Source organism: Eubalaena glacialis, chromosome X (genome assembly GCF_028564815.1).
Source record: "Eubalaena glacialis isolate mEubGla1 chromosome X, mEubGla1.1.hap2.+ XY, whole genome shotgun sequence".
Lineage (NCBI taxonomy): Eukaryota > Metazoa > Chordata > Mammalia > Artiodactyla > Balaenidae > Eubalaena > Eubalaena glacialis.
This window is the reverse complement of record NC_083736.1, coordinates 134,823,900-134,835,978: the sequence shown is the minus strand read 5'-3', so window position 1 is coordinate 134,835,978 and position 12,079 is coordinate 134,823,900.

Genomic DNA, 12,079 nt, shown 5'->3' with positions numbered 1-12,079 from the left:
GGCTGACAGTTGCCTTCCAGAAAGACTGAACCATGTGCACTCCCCAGTGCTGAAAGACAGCACCCACCGTCTTGTACCTGCACCAACACTGGCCGTTCTACGTTCTTAAAAATACTTGCTCATTTGATAGGCATTATTGCTTTCGTTTGCACTTCTCTGCTTATTAGTGAAGAGGAACTATTTTTCACATCTGTGGGCCGATTGTAGTTTATTCTTTTGATGCTCATTGTTATTCTAGGGCACAATCAAGCCCAATCCTTACCACCACCACCCCCACCCCTGCCAGCCACTGGCTTTGTGTCGTAGCTGCCTCCCAAACTCGCTGAGTGACTTTGGGACAGGGGTTACCTTTGCAGGGCCACCATGTCATTGACTGTAAAAAGAAAATACCACAGACCTTATAAGATTGGCATGAGGGTTAATCGCATGGTATGTGTAAGGTATTTATCACAGCATCTAGTGTTTAGTAAGTCCTAGTAAAAGGGCAAGAAGAAAAAATAAGTTGGTGTTACACTACTGTCGGTAATCTCTAGGGTTTCACAATTAGCTACAATTTGAGCTATTCACTTGGAATTGGTATTTTAAATCAGGGAGCTTACCAAATCTTTACTAGAGATATTTGTTAAATTTTATCAACTATCTCTTTGGTATCTATTGAAATTATCATGTGCTCAGTCACCTCTGAACTATTGGTTGATGTGATTAATGTTAACAGTGAATTTTCTGACGTTGAATCACCCTTACGTTCGTGGATTCATTCAGTGAGAAAATATTTATTCAGCATCTACTTTGTGCCAGGCACTGTTCTAGGCTCTGGGGATGCAACAACACAAGAGCAAACAAGACGAACCAAGTCGCTGCTCTCGTTCTAGTGGGAGAGTCAATAAAGAAACAAATATAGAATGTCCATGCAAAAGACAAGAATACACTGGGCATTGTTTGAGGAATGACAAGATGACCTGCATGGCTGGAAGCCTTTGGTGAGTATGGGGGGGAGGGGGTGTCTGATTTATGTGTGGAAAATTTCCCTCTGACTGCTGTGTGGGAAATGGGTTGGAGAAGAGCTTGGACCATGGAGCTAACAGTGGAGGTGTGTGTTGGACATATCTGGATATGTTTTGAAGGTGAAAGCCCGCAAGAGTCAGTGACAGATGGGCTGTGGAGCATGAGACAAATAGAGGTGTCACAAGTAATAGAATGGATTTGCATATATTCAAATAAGGAGGACTGCAGGAAGAGCAGGTATTGGAGGGAAGATCAGGAGTTTGGTTTGGGACATGTTGAGTTTGGGGTTCCTGTTTAGACACATGCATCTGGAATAACACTTGCTGGATGTGCTTCATCATTCATTTAATATTGTGCTGAATTCTATTTTTTGGCATTTTATTTAGGAATTTTTATTTTATTAGTCTGCACTTTTTTTCTTTTCTTCTTGGGCTATCATTTTCAACTTTTCAAACCCAAATTATGCAAAAGATTCTTATCTAATCGGTCTGGGTTGGAGCCCAGGAATATTCATTTTAAAAGCAGTCCAGGGCTTCCCTGGTGGCGCAGTGGTTGAGAATCTGCCTGCCAATGCAGGGGACACGGGTTCGAGCCCTGGTCTGGGAAGATCCCACATGCCGCGGAGCAACTGGGCCCGTGAGCCACAATTACTGAGCCTGCGTGTCTGGAGCCTGTGCTCCGCAACAAGAGAGGCCGCGATAGTGAGAGGCCCGCGCACCGCGATGAAGAGTGGCCCCCACTCGCCGCAACTAGAGAAAGCCCACGCACAGAAACGAAGACCCAACACAGCCACAAATAAATAAATAAATAAATAAATAAAGTGTAAAATTTATTAAAAAAAAAAAAAAAAAAAAGCAGTCCATAGGATTCTGATGCGGGTGGTCCAGGGACCATATAGCGTGTTTTAATGTTTTCAATTTCTTTCAATATTATTCATCCATTCAACTCTCTATTTATCCTTTGGTCAATTTTGGTCATTTATGTTTTCCTATAAAACCATCCATGGCATCCCAGGTCTTCAAAATTTAGCATAGAATTTGCATAATAATATCTTATAATTTAAAAGAAATCTCTCTCTCTTGGCCAGAACTATCCTTTGGCATGCTGAGTCACGTAAACTTGTATGATCCTTTTTTTTTTTTTTTTACTGATAGTATTTGCCAGAGTTTAGACAATTTTACTTTATCTCGTCAAAGAACAAGCTCTTCAATTTATTTTTCAATTGTCTTCAACTTCAGTAATTTATTTTGTCTTTGTTAATTCCTTCCCTTTATTTTCCTTACATTTTTCATTATTGTTGATGTAATAATTTCTCTCTAACTTCTTGAATTCAATGACCAATCTTTTCTTGTTAGTCTTTCTTACTTGTTTACAAAAGGGGTTGACTTCTGGGAAAGATGCCAGTATATGTGTGCCTTGACAGAAATCTCCCATTGAAATGAACAAAAAGGCCCAAAGAAAGAAGAAAAAATTTTCTCTGGTGAATGCATATGCCGGGCACAATATAACTTGTACTAAAGTGAAAGAGGATTCTAGGAGACAACACACAACCCTCCAGCTCCTGGCCACAGGGCAATGAAGATAATTCCAGCTGGTCTCACTAGTTCTCTCTGGTTTGGAGGGATGACATATAAAAAGTGCTTCAGAAAGGAAAAGAAACACTCCTCAACTTAAGCCGTTTCTTCCACTGAAAATCACTGGGGAGTGGAGTAGAAATCTTACTGGGTAATTATGATTTTTTTTTCTGCTAAAACCAGCTTGCAATTGTGAAAAAAGGGAGGTAGAGCTTTACCACCTAACACAGGGGGTGGGCGGCAGCAGATTTAAACACAAGACAAGCTGCCAATACCAATAGACAAAAGAACAGACCACAGACAATCACCGGATGTACCAGTAGTATCAGCAGAAAAACAAAAACAGTTTACAAGAAAGATAACATACCTTGACCAATTTGAGTTCATCCCAAGAATACAGGGATTTTGCAATGTCAGAGTTTTATTTTATTTTCTAGCTTTATTGAGATATAATTGACAAAGAGCATTATGTAAGAATAAAATGTATAATGTGCTGATTGAATATACATGATATATTGTGAAACGATTACCACATTAAGGTTAGTTGACACATTCATCACCTCACAGTTACTACTTATGTGTATGTGTGAACATTTACAATCTTCACTTAGCAAATTTCAACTATACAACAGTATTGTTAGCTATTATCACCATGCTGTACATTAGATCCCCAGAACTTATTCATCTTAAAACTGAAAATTTGTACCCTTTGACCAACATCTCCCCAATTTTCCCACCCCCCAGCCCCTAGCAACCACCATTCTACTCTTTGTTTATATGAGTTTGGCTTTTTTAGAGTCCACATATAAGTAATACCATACAGTATTTTTCTTTGTCTGACTGAGTTATTTCACTTAGCTCTCAAGGTTCATCTGTGTTATCAGAAATAGCAAGATTTCCTTCTTTCTTGTGGCTGAATAATATTCTATTCTATAGCAGCTTCTTTATCCATTCATCCATTGACAGACATTTAGGTTGTTTCCGTATCTTGGATGTAGTGAATAATGCTGCAATGTACATGGAGGTACAGATATCTCTTCCAGATAATTATTTCATTTCCTTTGGATATATACCCAGAAGTGGAATTGCTGTGTCATAAGATAGTTCTATTTTTCATTTTTTTGAGGAACCTCCATACTGTTTTCCATGACGGTTGTACCAACTTACATTCCCACTAACAGTGTACAAGGGTTCTCTTTTCTCCACATCCTCACTAATGTTTGTTATGTCTCGTCTTTTTGATAATAGCCATTCTAACAGGTGTGAGGTGATGTCTCATTGTGGTTTTGATGTGCATTTCTTTGATAATTAGTGATATTCAGCACCTTTTCATGTACCCGTTCGCCATCTGTATGTCTTCTTTGGAAAAAATGTCTGTTTAGGTCCTTTGCCCATTTTAAAATCAGATTATTTGGGTTTTTGCTATTGAGTTGCAATGAGTTCCTTGCATATTTTGGCTATTAAGCTCTTATCAGATATATGGTTTGCAAATATTTTCTCTCACTCTGTAGGTTGCCTTTTAACTCTATTGTTAGTTTCTTTTGCTGTACAGAAGCTTTTTACCTTGATGTAGTCCCACTTGTTTGTTTTTGCTTTTGTTGCTTGTGCTTTTGGTGTCATGTTCAAAAACTTGTTACCAAGACAAATGTCAGAGAGCTTTTCCCCTGTGTTTTCTTCTAGGAGTCTTACAGTTTCAGGTTTTACATTTAAGTTGTTGATCCAGTTCCAGTTAATTTTTGCGAGTGCTGTAAGATAGGGGTCCAATTTCATTCTTTGGCATGTGAACATCATTTTCCCAACACTTTTTGTTGAAGAGGCTATCCTTTTCCCATTGAGTATTCTTGGCTCCCTTGCCAAATATTAGTTCACTGTATATACATGGGTTTATTTCTAAGCTCTCAATTCTGGTCATTGGTCTGTGCCTATTTTTATGCCAGTATCTCACTGTTTTTAACCATTATAGCTTTGTAATATAGTTCAAAATCAGGAAGTGTGATGCCTCTAGCTTCATTCTTCTTTCTTGGGATTGCTTTGGCTATTCAGAGTTTCTTGTGGTTCCATATGGATTTTAGGATTCTTTTTCTACTTCTGTGAAATATGCCATTGGAATTTCTATATGGATTGCATTGAATCTATAGATGACTTTGGGTAGTATGGATATTTTAACAATATTAATTCTTCTGATCTGTGAACATGGGATACCTTTCCTTTTCTTGTGTCTTCTTCAATTTCTTTCAGCTATGTCTTATAGTTTTCAGTGTACAGCTCTTTAGTTAAATTTATTTAGAGATCTTTAGTTAAATTTATTAGGAGGTGTTAACAGTGTAACATCTCCTTAGTTAAATTTATTCTCAAGTATTTTATTGGATTTGATACTATTATAAATAGGATTGTTTCCTTTATTTCTTTTTCAGATAGTTCATTGTTATTGTATAGAATTGCAACTGATTTGTGTATGTTGATTTTGTATGCTGCAACTTTACTAATTTGTTTACTAGTTCTAACAGTTTTCTGGTGGAGTGTTTAGGGTTTTCTATATATAAGATCATATCATCTGCAGAGACAGTTTTACTTCTTCCTTTCCAATTTTGATGCCTTTTATTTCTTTTTCTTGCCTAATTGCTCTGGCTAGGACTTCCAGTACTATGTTGAATAGGAGTGGTGAGAGTGGGCACCCTTGTGTTGTCCCTGATCTTAAAGGAAAGTTTTCAAACTTTTACCATTGAGTATGATGTTAGCTGTGGGCTTGTCACATATGACCTTCATTATGTTGAGGTACATTCATTCTATACCAAATTTGTTGAGAGTTTTTTATCATAAACAAATGTTAAATTTTGTGAAATGTTTTTTCTGCATCTATTGAGATTATCATGTAATTTTTATCCTTCATTTTATTAATGTGGTGTATCACATTTATTGATTTGCATATGTTGAAACATCCTTGCACCCCAGAGATAAATCTCACTTGATCATGATGTATGATCCTTTTAATGTGCTGTTGACTTTGGTTTGGTAGTATTTCGTTGAGAATTTTAGCACCCATGAGGGATATTGACCTGTAGTTTTCTTTTCTTTTAGTGTTTGGTATCATGGTAATGCTGGCCTTGTAAAATGAGTTTGGGAGTGTCCCCTCCTCTTCAGTTTTTTTGAAGAGTTTGATAAGAATTGACATTAATTCTTCTTTAAATATTTGGTAAAATTCACCAAGGAAACAATCTGATCCTGGGATTTTCCTTGTTTGAAGGTTTTGACTACTGATGCAATCTCCTTACTTATTATTGGTCTATTCAATTGTCTGTTTCCGTATGATTCAGTCTTGGTAGTTTGTATGTTTCTAAAAATTTATCCATTTCTTCTAGATTGTCTAATTTGTTGATTTATAATGGTTCATAGTAGTCTTTTATCATCCTTTGTATTTTTGTGTCTTTTACAAATACAAATCATTTGTATTTGCAATGTGTCCTCTTTTATTTATAATTTTGAGTCTTTTCTCTTTTTGTCTTGGTTTGTCTAGGTAAATGTTTGTCAATTTTGCTTATCTTTTTAAAAAAACCAACTGTTATTTTCATCAATATTTTCTATTGTATTCCTATTCTCTGTTTCATTTATTTCTGCTCTGATCTTTGTTATTTCCTTCTTTCTGCTAGCTTTGTGCTTAGTTTGTTCTTTTTCTAATAACTTGAGGTGTAATGTTAGGTTGTTTATTTGGGATCTTTCTTTTTTCTTAATGTAGGTGTTTACAGCTATAAATATTCCTCTTAAGGCTGCTTTTGCTGCATCTCATAAGTTTGAGTGTGTTATATTTCCATTTTCATTTATCTCAAGATATTTTTTGGTTTCCCTTTTTATTTCTTCTTTGATCATTGACTGTTCAGATATGTGTTAATTTCTACATATTGGTGAATTTTCCAGTTTTCTTCTTTTTTTTTTTTTTACAATTTGTATAAAGTTTTTTTTTTTTTTTTTTTTGGCTGCATTGGGTCTTCGTTGCTGCACACGGGCTTTCTCTAGTTGTGGCGAGTGGAGGCTACTCTTCATTGCGGTGCACAGGCTTCTCATTGTGGTGGTTTCTCTTGTTATGGAGCATGGGGTCTAGGCACACGGGCTTCAGTAGTTGCAGCATACGGGCTCAGTAGTTGTAGCACACAGACCCTAGAGTGTGTGGGCTTCAGTAGTTGTGGGGCATGGGCTCAGTAGTTGTGGAGCACGGGCTCTACAGCACGCAGGCTTCAGTAGTTGTGGTGCGTGCGCTCAGTAGCTGTGGCTCGTGGGCTCTAGAGCACAGGCTCAGTAGTTGTGATGCATGGGCTTAGTTGCTCTGCAGCATGTGGGATCTTCCCAGGCTAGGGATTGAACCTGTGTCCCCTGCATCAGCAGGCGAATTCTTAACCACTGCACCACCAGGGAAGTCCTCCAGTTTTCTTCTTACGACTGATCTCTAGTTTCATACCATTGTGGTTGGAAAAGATTCTTGATATTATTTAAATCTTCTTGAATTTAAGATTTGTTTTGTGGCCTAACACATGATCTGTCCTGGAGAATGTCCCATGTGTGATTGAGAAGAATGTGTATTCTGCTGCTGTTAAATGGAATGCTGTATATATGTCTGTAAGGTTCATTTAGTCTATAGTGTTTTTAAAATCTGCTGTTTCTTTATTGATTTTCTGACTGGATGATGTATCCACTGTTGAGAGTGGGTATTAAAGTTTTCTACAGGGACAATTAAACAGACCAAAGGAACTAGAGACACCAGTGACTGATTCAGATATATATGGGCATTTGCCATATAAAAGAGGGGGCATGACAGATCAGTAGAGATAAAGGGATTATTTGATAAGTTGAGCTGGAAAACAATGGTTGTCCATATAAAAAGATGAAATTTGGTCACTACTTTATACCACAATGAAATGAACTACCTTACACAACAATTAACTCCAGATGGATTAAAATTTGATTATCAAAAGAAAAACTTTTAGTTAAAACTAGAGATGAATATATTTCCACCTTGGAGTGGTGATCCAGTTATAAAAACAAAATCCACACTGGTAGATCACGAGAGGAAAACTAAGACAAAACTAGTTGCAAAGGTGTTGGAAAGGTGAAAAGGCAAACAAAGGACAATGAAGCAACCCAGAGATTAACAACTGTAGAAAGCCCCTTCCACCCCTATGGATGGAGGGGAAAAAGGGAAGAGATGATATCACCAGATCTCAGGAGCTGGGGTCACACAGTAGGAGCTGGAATTGTAGAGTACAGACTATTCAGGTGGGGCAGAAACAGGCTTGCCTAATAGGAATTATAACTATGGAGGAGACATGGCCACTGCCAGAGATGCCACCCAAAGCAAAGAGAGAAGGGAGAAAGTACCCTGGCTTCTCCCTCCTCTTGCTTTTAGATGTCAGGCCAGTTCCTCCCTTTGGCCAAACTCTAACTGGCAGCCAATGGACATGCGAGCCTGAAGGATGCCAGCCCCTGGTGTTTCAAACCAGAGCAGGGAGAGGGCAGAGAATGAATCTGAGAGCAAACAGGCAAATGGCCAGCACAGGTTTCCTAAATTAGTCACAAAAGCACTATCTAAAAGAAGACAAATTTACAACATTAAAATACAGAATTTTGGCTCATTAAAAGTCACCTTAAAAAAAATGAAAAGACAAGCTACAAATTGGGAGAAGATATTTGGTAGTGCGTATGATTGACAAAAGATTGGTATATAAAGGACTGAAAATCAATAAGGAAAAAACTCCAAATAACTCAACAGGTAAAGAGGCAGAAGACATGAACAGACATGTCATAAAAGAGGAATCACACATGGCCAATATCCATATGAGCAGATGCTCAACCTCATTAGCAATCAGGGAAATGAAAACCAAAACTACAGTGAGATGCCATTTTACACTCATTCAACTGGCAAAAATTAAAAAGTCTGGCAATCGTTGGAGAGGATGAGGGACATCAGAATATCTTATGCTTTTCTGATGGGAGTGAAAATTGGTGCTACCACTTAGCCAAAACAATTTGGCCTAATATTGTGGAGTAGGATGTTCGTGTCCCCTACAATGTAGCAGTCACTTCTAAGTACAATAGGAGACCTGTATAAGAACGTTCACAGCAGCACTGCCCACAATAGCACAAAACAAGAACAACGCAAATGACAACAGGAGAATGAATAAACAAATTATAGTATATTATTCAGTGGTGAACATGAATGAACTAAAATTTTAAACAATAACATGGAAAAATGTTAGTAACAATGTTGAGTGAAAAAAGCAAGCCAAGATTACATATATGGTATGACCCTTTTTTTATGAATTTCGAAAAGAAAATGACAATCTATTGCATACATATGATAAAATTACATATATATATGCATGTTGATTATAAATACAAAAATTCAAGATAGTGATTACCTCTTAATTATGGGAGAGACAGGGAATAGGATGGAAGATGAGCACAAAGCCAGATGTCAGATAAGGGTAATGTCTTAGTTCTCGAGTTGGATATAAGGATCATAGGCAGTCTTTATATTAATTTAAATAACTAAAATGAATATATTAAGGCCGTGAAAAAAACAGTAGTGATAGTGCATTGTAAACCAAGGGTTATGGTTAATCTAATTCTTTGTAACAGAGGTTCTAAAGAAAAGAAAAAGAATTGGTTAACAATTCCGGTTAAGCACAGCAGATTGAACAGATGAGTTTATTCTGCTCCCTCCAGAAACCTCACCCAGATCGAGTCTAAAGTGATGTTTTAAAGTATTATAAACTCACAATGGCAAAAAGAGCAAAAGAAAAGATCTGCAAGAGAAATGGCAATTTTCCGAAGCTGGAACATGGACAGAGGAACAGTGGCTGACTTAACCAGCTAGAGGAAGCCATCAGAGGAGAGAAGCAAGCTGATTTCCAGAGAACCCAGAGATCCTTCAGAATTGGAGATGCCAGGCACCAAGGAAGGCAGGGTAATGCATGGGGCTGAAAATACAAGGGTTTATTAAAAATCGTATAAGGGGCAGGTCCCCATTTCTATCCCAGCCAGTCAGGTATCATACCTCCAGTCAGGAGACAAGAGGTTTATTCTCTGTGAAACTGTGAACACCAAGCACTGTGAAGGATGGGAGGGCAAACAGAGAGATTAGCAAACCTGCACGCTAAGTGATGTCTCCCTCTCCCCCAGCTCCCAGAACTCTGGAAGCTAAGGCCACCAGGTGACCAGCTTCCCACCTGCCCGCCGGCAACACATCCCCACACACAGATTCCAGCGGAAGCAGAAAAGACACATTTCAAACAAACATTAACATTAAGGGAGATAACAGCAAGATGTTGCAATAATTAAAGAAGGAGAGGAGGTTATGGGAAAGGAAAGAGGAAAAGGAAAAGCTATTGGTAACTTTAAAAATATGATAGTTGGAATTTAAAATTCAAGAGGAAGTTTGAAAATAAAGTCGAGAAACTCTCCAAGAGATAGAGAGAGAAGAAAGAAAATATTTTAAAAATTAGGGTATCAGTCTAAGAGGTCCAAAATTCAATTAATAGGAGTTCCAACAAAAGAGAACAGACTAAATAGAGGAGAGAACAAATAATACAGTGAAATTTCTCAAAACTAAAGGACATGAGTCTTCATGAAAGATGTGCAGTTGAAAAGTCCCCACCAAGTACCTATCAAAATAAATGAAAAAAATACCCACATGAATATACAGCATCATAAGAGTTCAGAATACTGTGGATAAGGAGGAGATCCTCAAAGCTTCAGAAAAGGAAAGGTGGTTCCAAAGATTGGTAATCAGAATGGTACATGACTGACTAATTGCAGTAATGGAAGCTAGAAGACAATAAAGGCATGCCTTAAATTTTTTCAGAGAAAATTGTTTCCAAGTTAGAATTCTATATCCAGCAAAGTATCAATCACATATGAGGGGGAAATAAAGCTATTTGCAAACATATACAATCCCCCAAAATATGTAACTCCCATGCACACTTTCTCAGGAAGCTACCAGAGGATGCCCCCTCAAAATGAAGAATTAAAACATAAAAGAGGGTAACATGTGATCTAAGAAAATGGGAGAGAAAGAGGGAGCAGAAGAGAATCTCCAGGATGAGAGCTGTGCACTACGTCTAAAGAACAAGTCATTGTAAGAAGGCCACCTCCAAGGGTGAAAAACAAGGAAGCAAATCTGATGTGTGTGGCTGTATTACAAGGAATTTTACATCTCTGATTAGAAAGCCTGGAAGAAAACTGAATCATAGGTGCAGAGAAAGTGAAAGCAAATCAACTAAAGGCAGCAAGTATTGACTCCAGGAAAAATCAAAAGGTGTGTTGTAATGGGAAAGAAAGATATCGTTCGGTTGTGAACGATATCTACATAGTCATGATAATGTAAACACTGAACATTTATTCCACCAAAGATTATGATAGAACTATATTGGGAGCAGGGGGAAGAGGGAGTATAGGGGTGCTCACTAGTGTGAGAGAGACCACTCCTCATCTTAAAATAGTTAGGCCTTACTAAATCATGTGTAAAATGAAAAATCAAGGAATATTAGTATAAGAATGTTATTTTGAATATAGGAGGTTAATACCAGTTTTAAAAGATGTGATTTGAACATGTTATCTCTGTAGAGTGATGTGCAGGAATGGGGAGGAGAGTGGGCCCTGCTGTTTTTCAAGATCAGTCCACTTATATGGAAAGTGCTACGATTTTAAATTGCATTTATATATTACACTGATAAAAGATTAAAAAAAAAAAAAACTGAAAGTCGGGACTTCCCTGATGGTCCAGTGGTAAAGAATCCGCCTTGCAATGCAGGGGATGCAGGTTCGATCCCTGGTCAGGGAACTAAGATTCCCACATGCCGCGGGGCAACTAAGCCCGTGTGCCACAACTACTGAGGCCATGCGCCTCAACTAGAGAGAAGCCCGTGCGCCACAAAGAAAGATCCCTCATGCCTCAACGAAGATCCCACTTGCCACAACTAAGACCTGATGCAGCCAAAAATAAACTAACTAACTAAATAAATAATAAATCTTAAAAAAAAACAAAAACAAAAACTGAAAGTCCTCCACCCCCAGAGGTCACCACTGTTAACTGTTGAGTATGCAGCCTTCCGAATGTTTTGCCCCATCTTACACCACGCACCAAAATCAACTCCAGATGATGGATCAAATGCTCAAATGGCAAAAGTAAAACTTAAAAACTTTTAGTGGACCATAGCGTTCTGACTTTGGGGTGGGGAAGAATTTCTTAACCAAGCCCCAAAATGCACTAACTAAGAAAAGATCAATAAGTAGGAAATTCTCCTACTCAAAAGACACGATAAGGGACTTCCCTGGTGGTCCAGTGGTTAAGACTCCACACTCCCAATGCAGGGGACCCGAGTCCGATCCCTGGTCAGAGAACTAGATTCCGCATGCCTCAACTAAGAGCCCGCATACCACAACTAAAGATCCCACGTGGTGCAATTAAGACCTGGTGTAGCCAAATAAATAAACAAATAAACAAATATTTT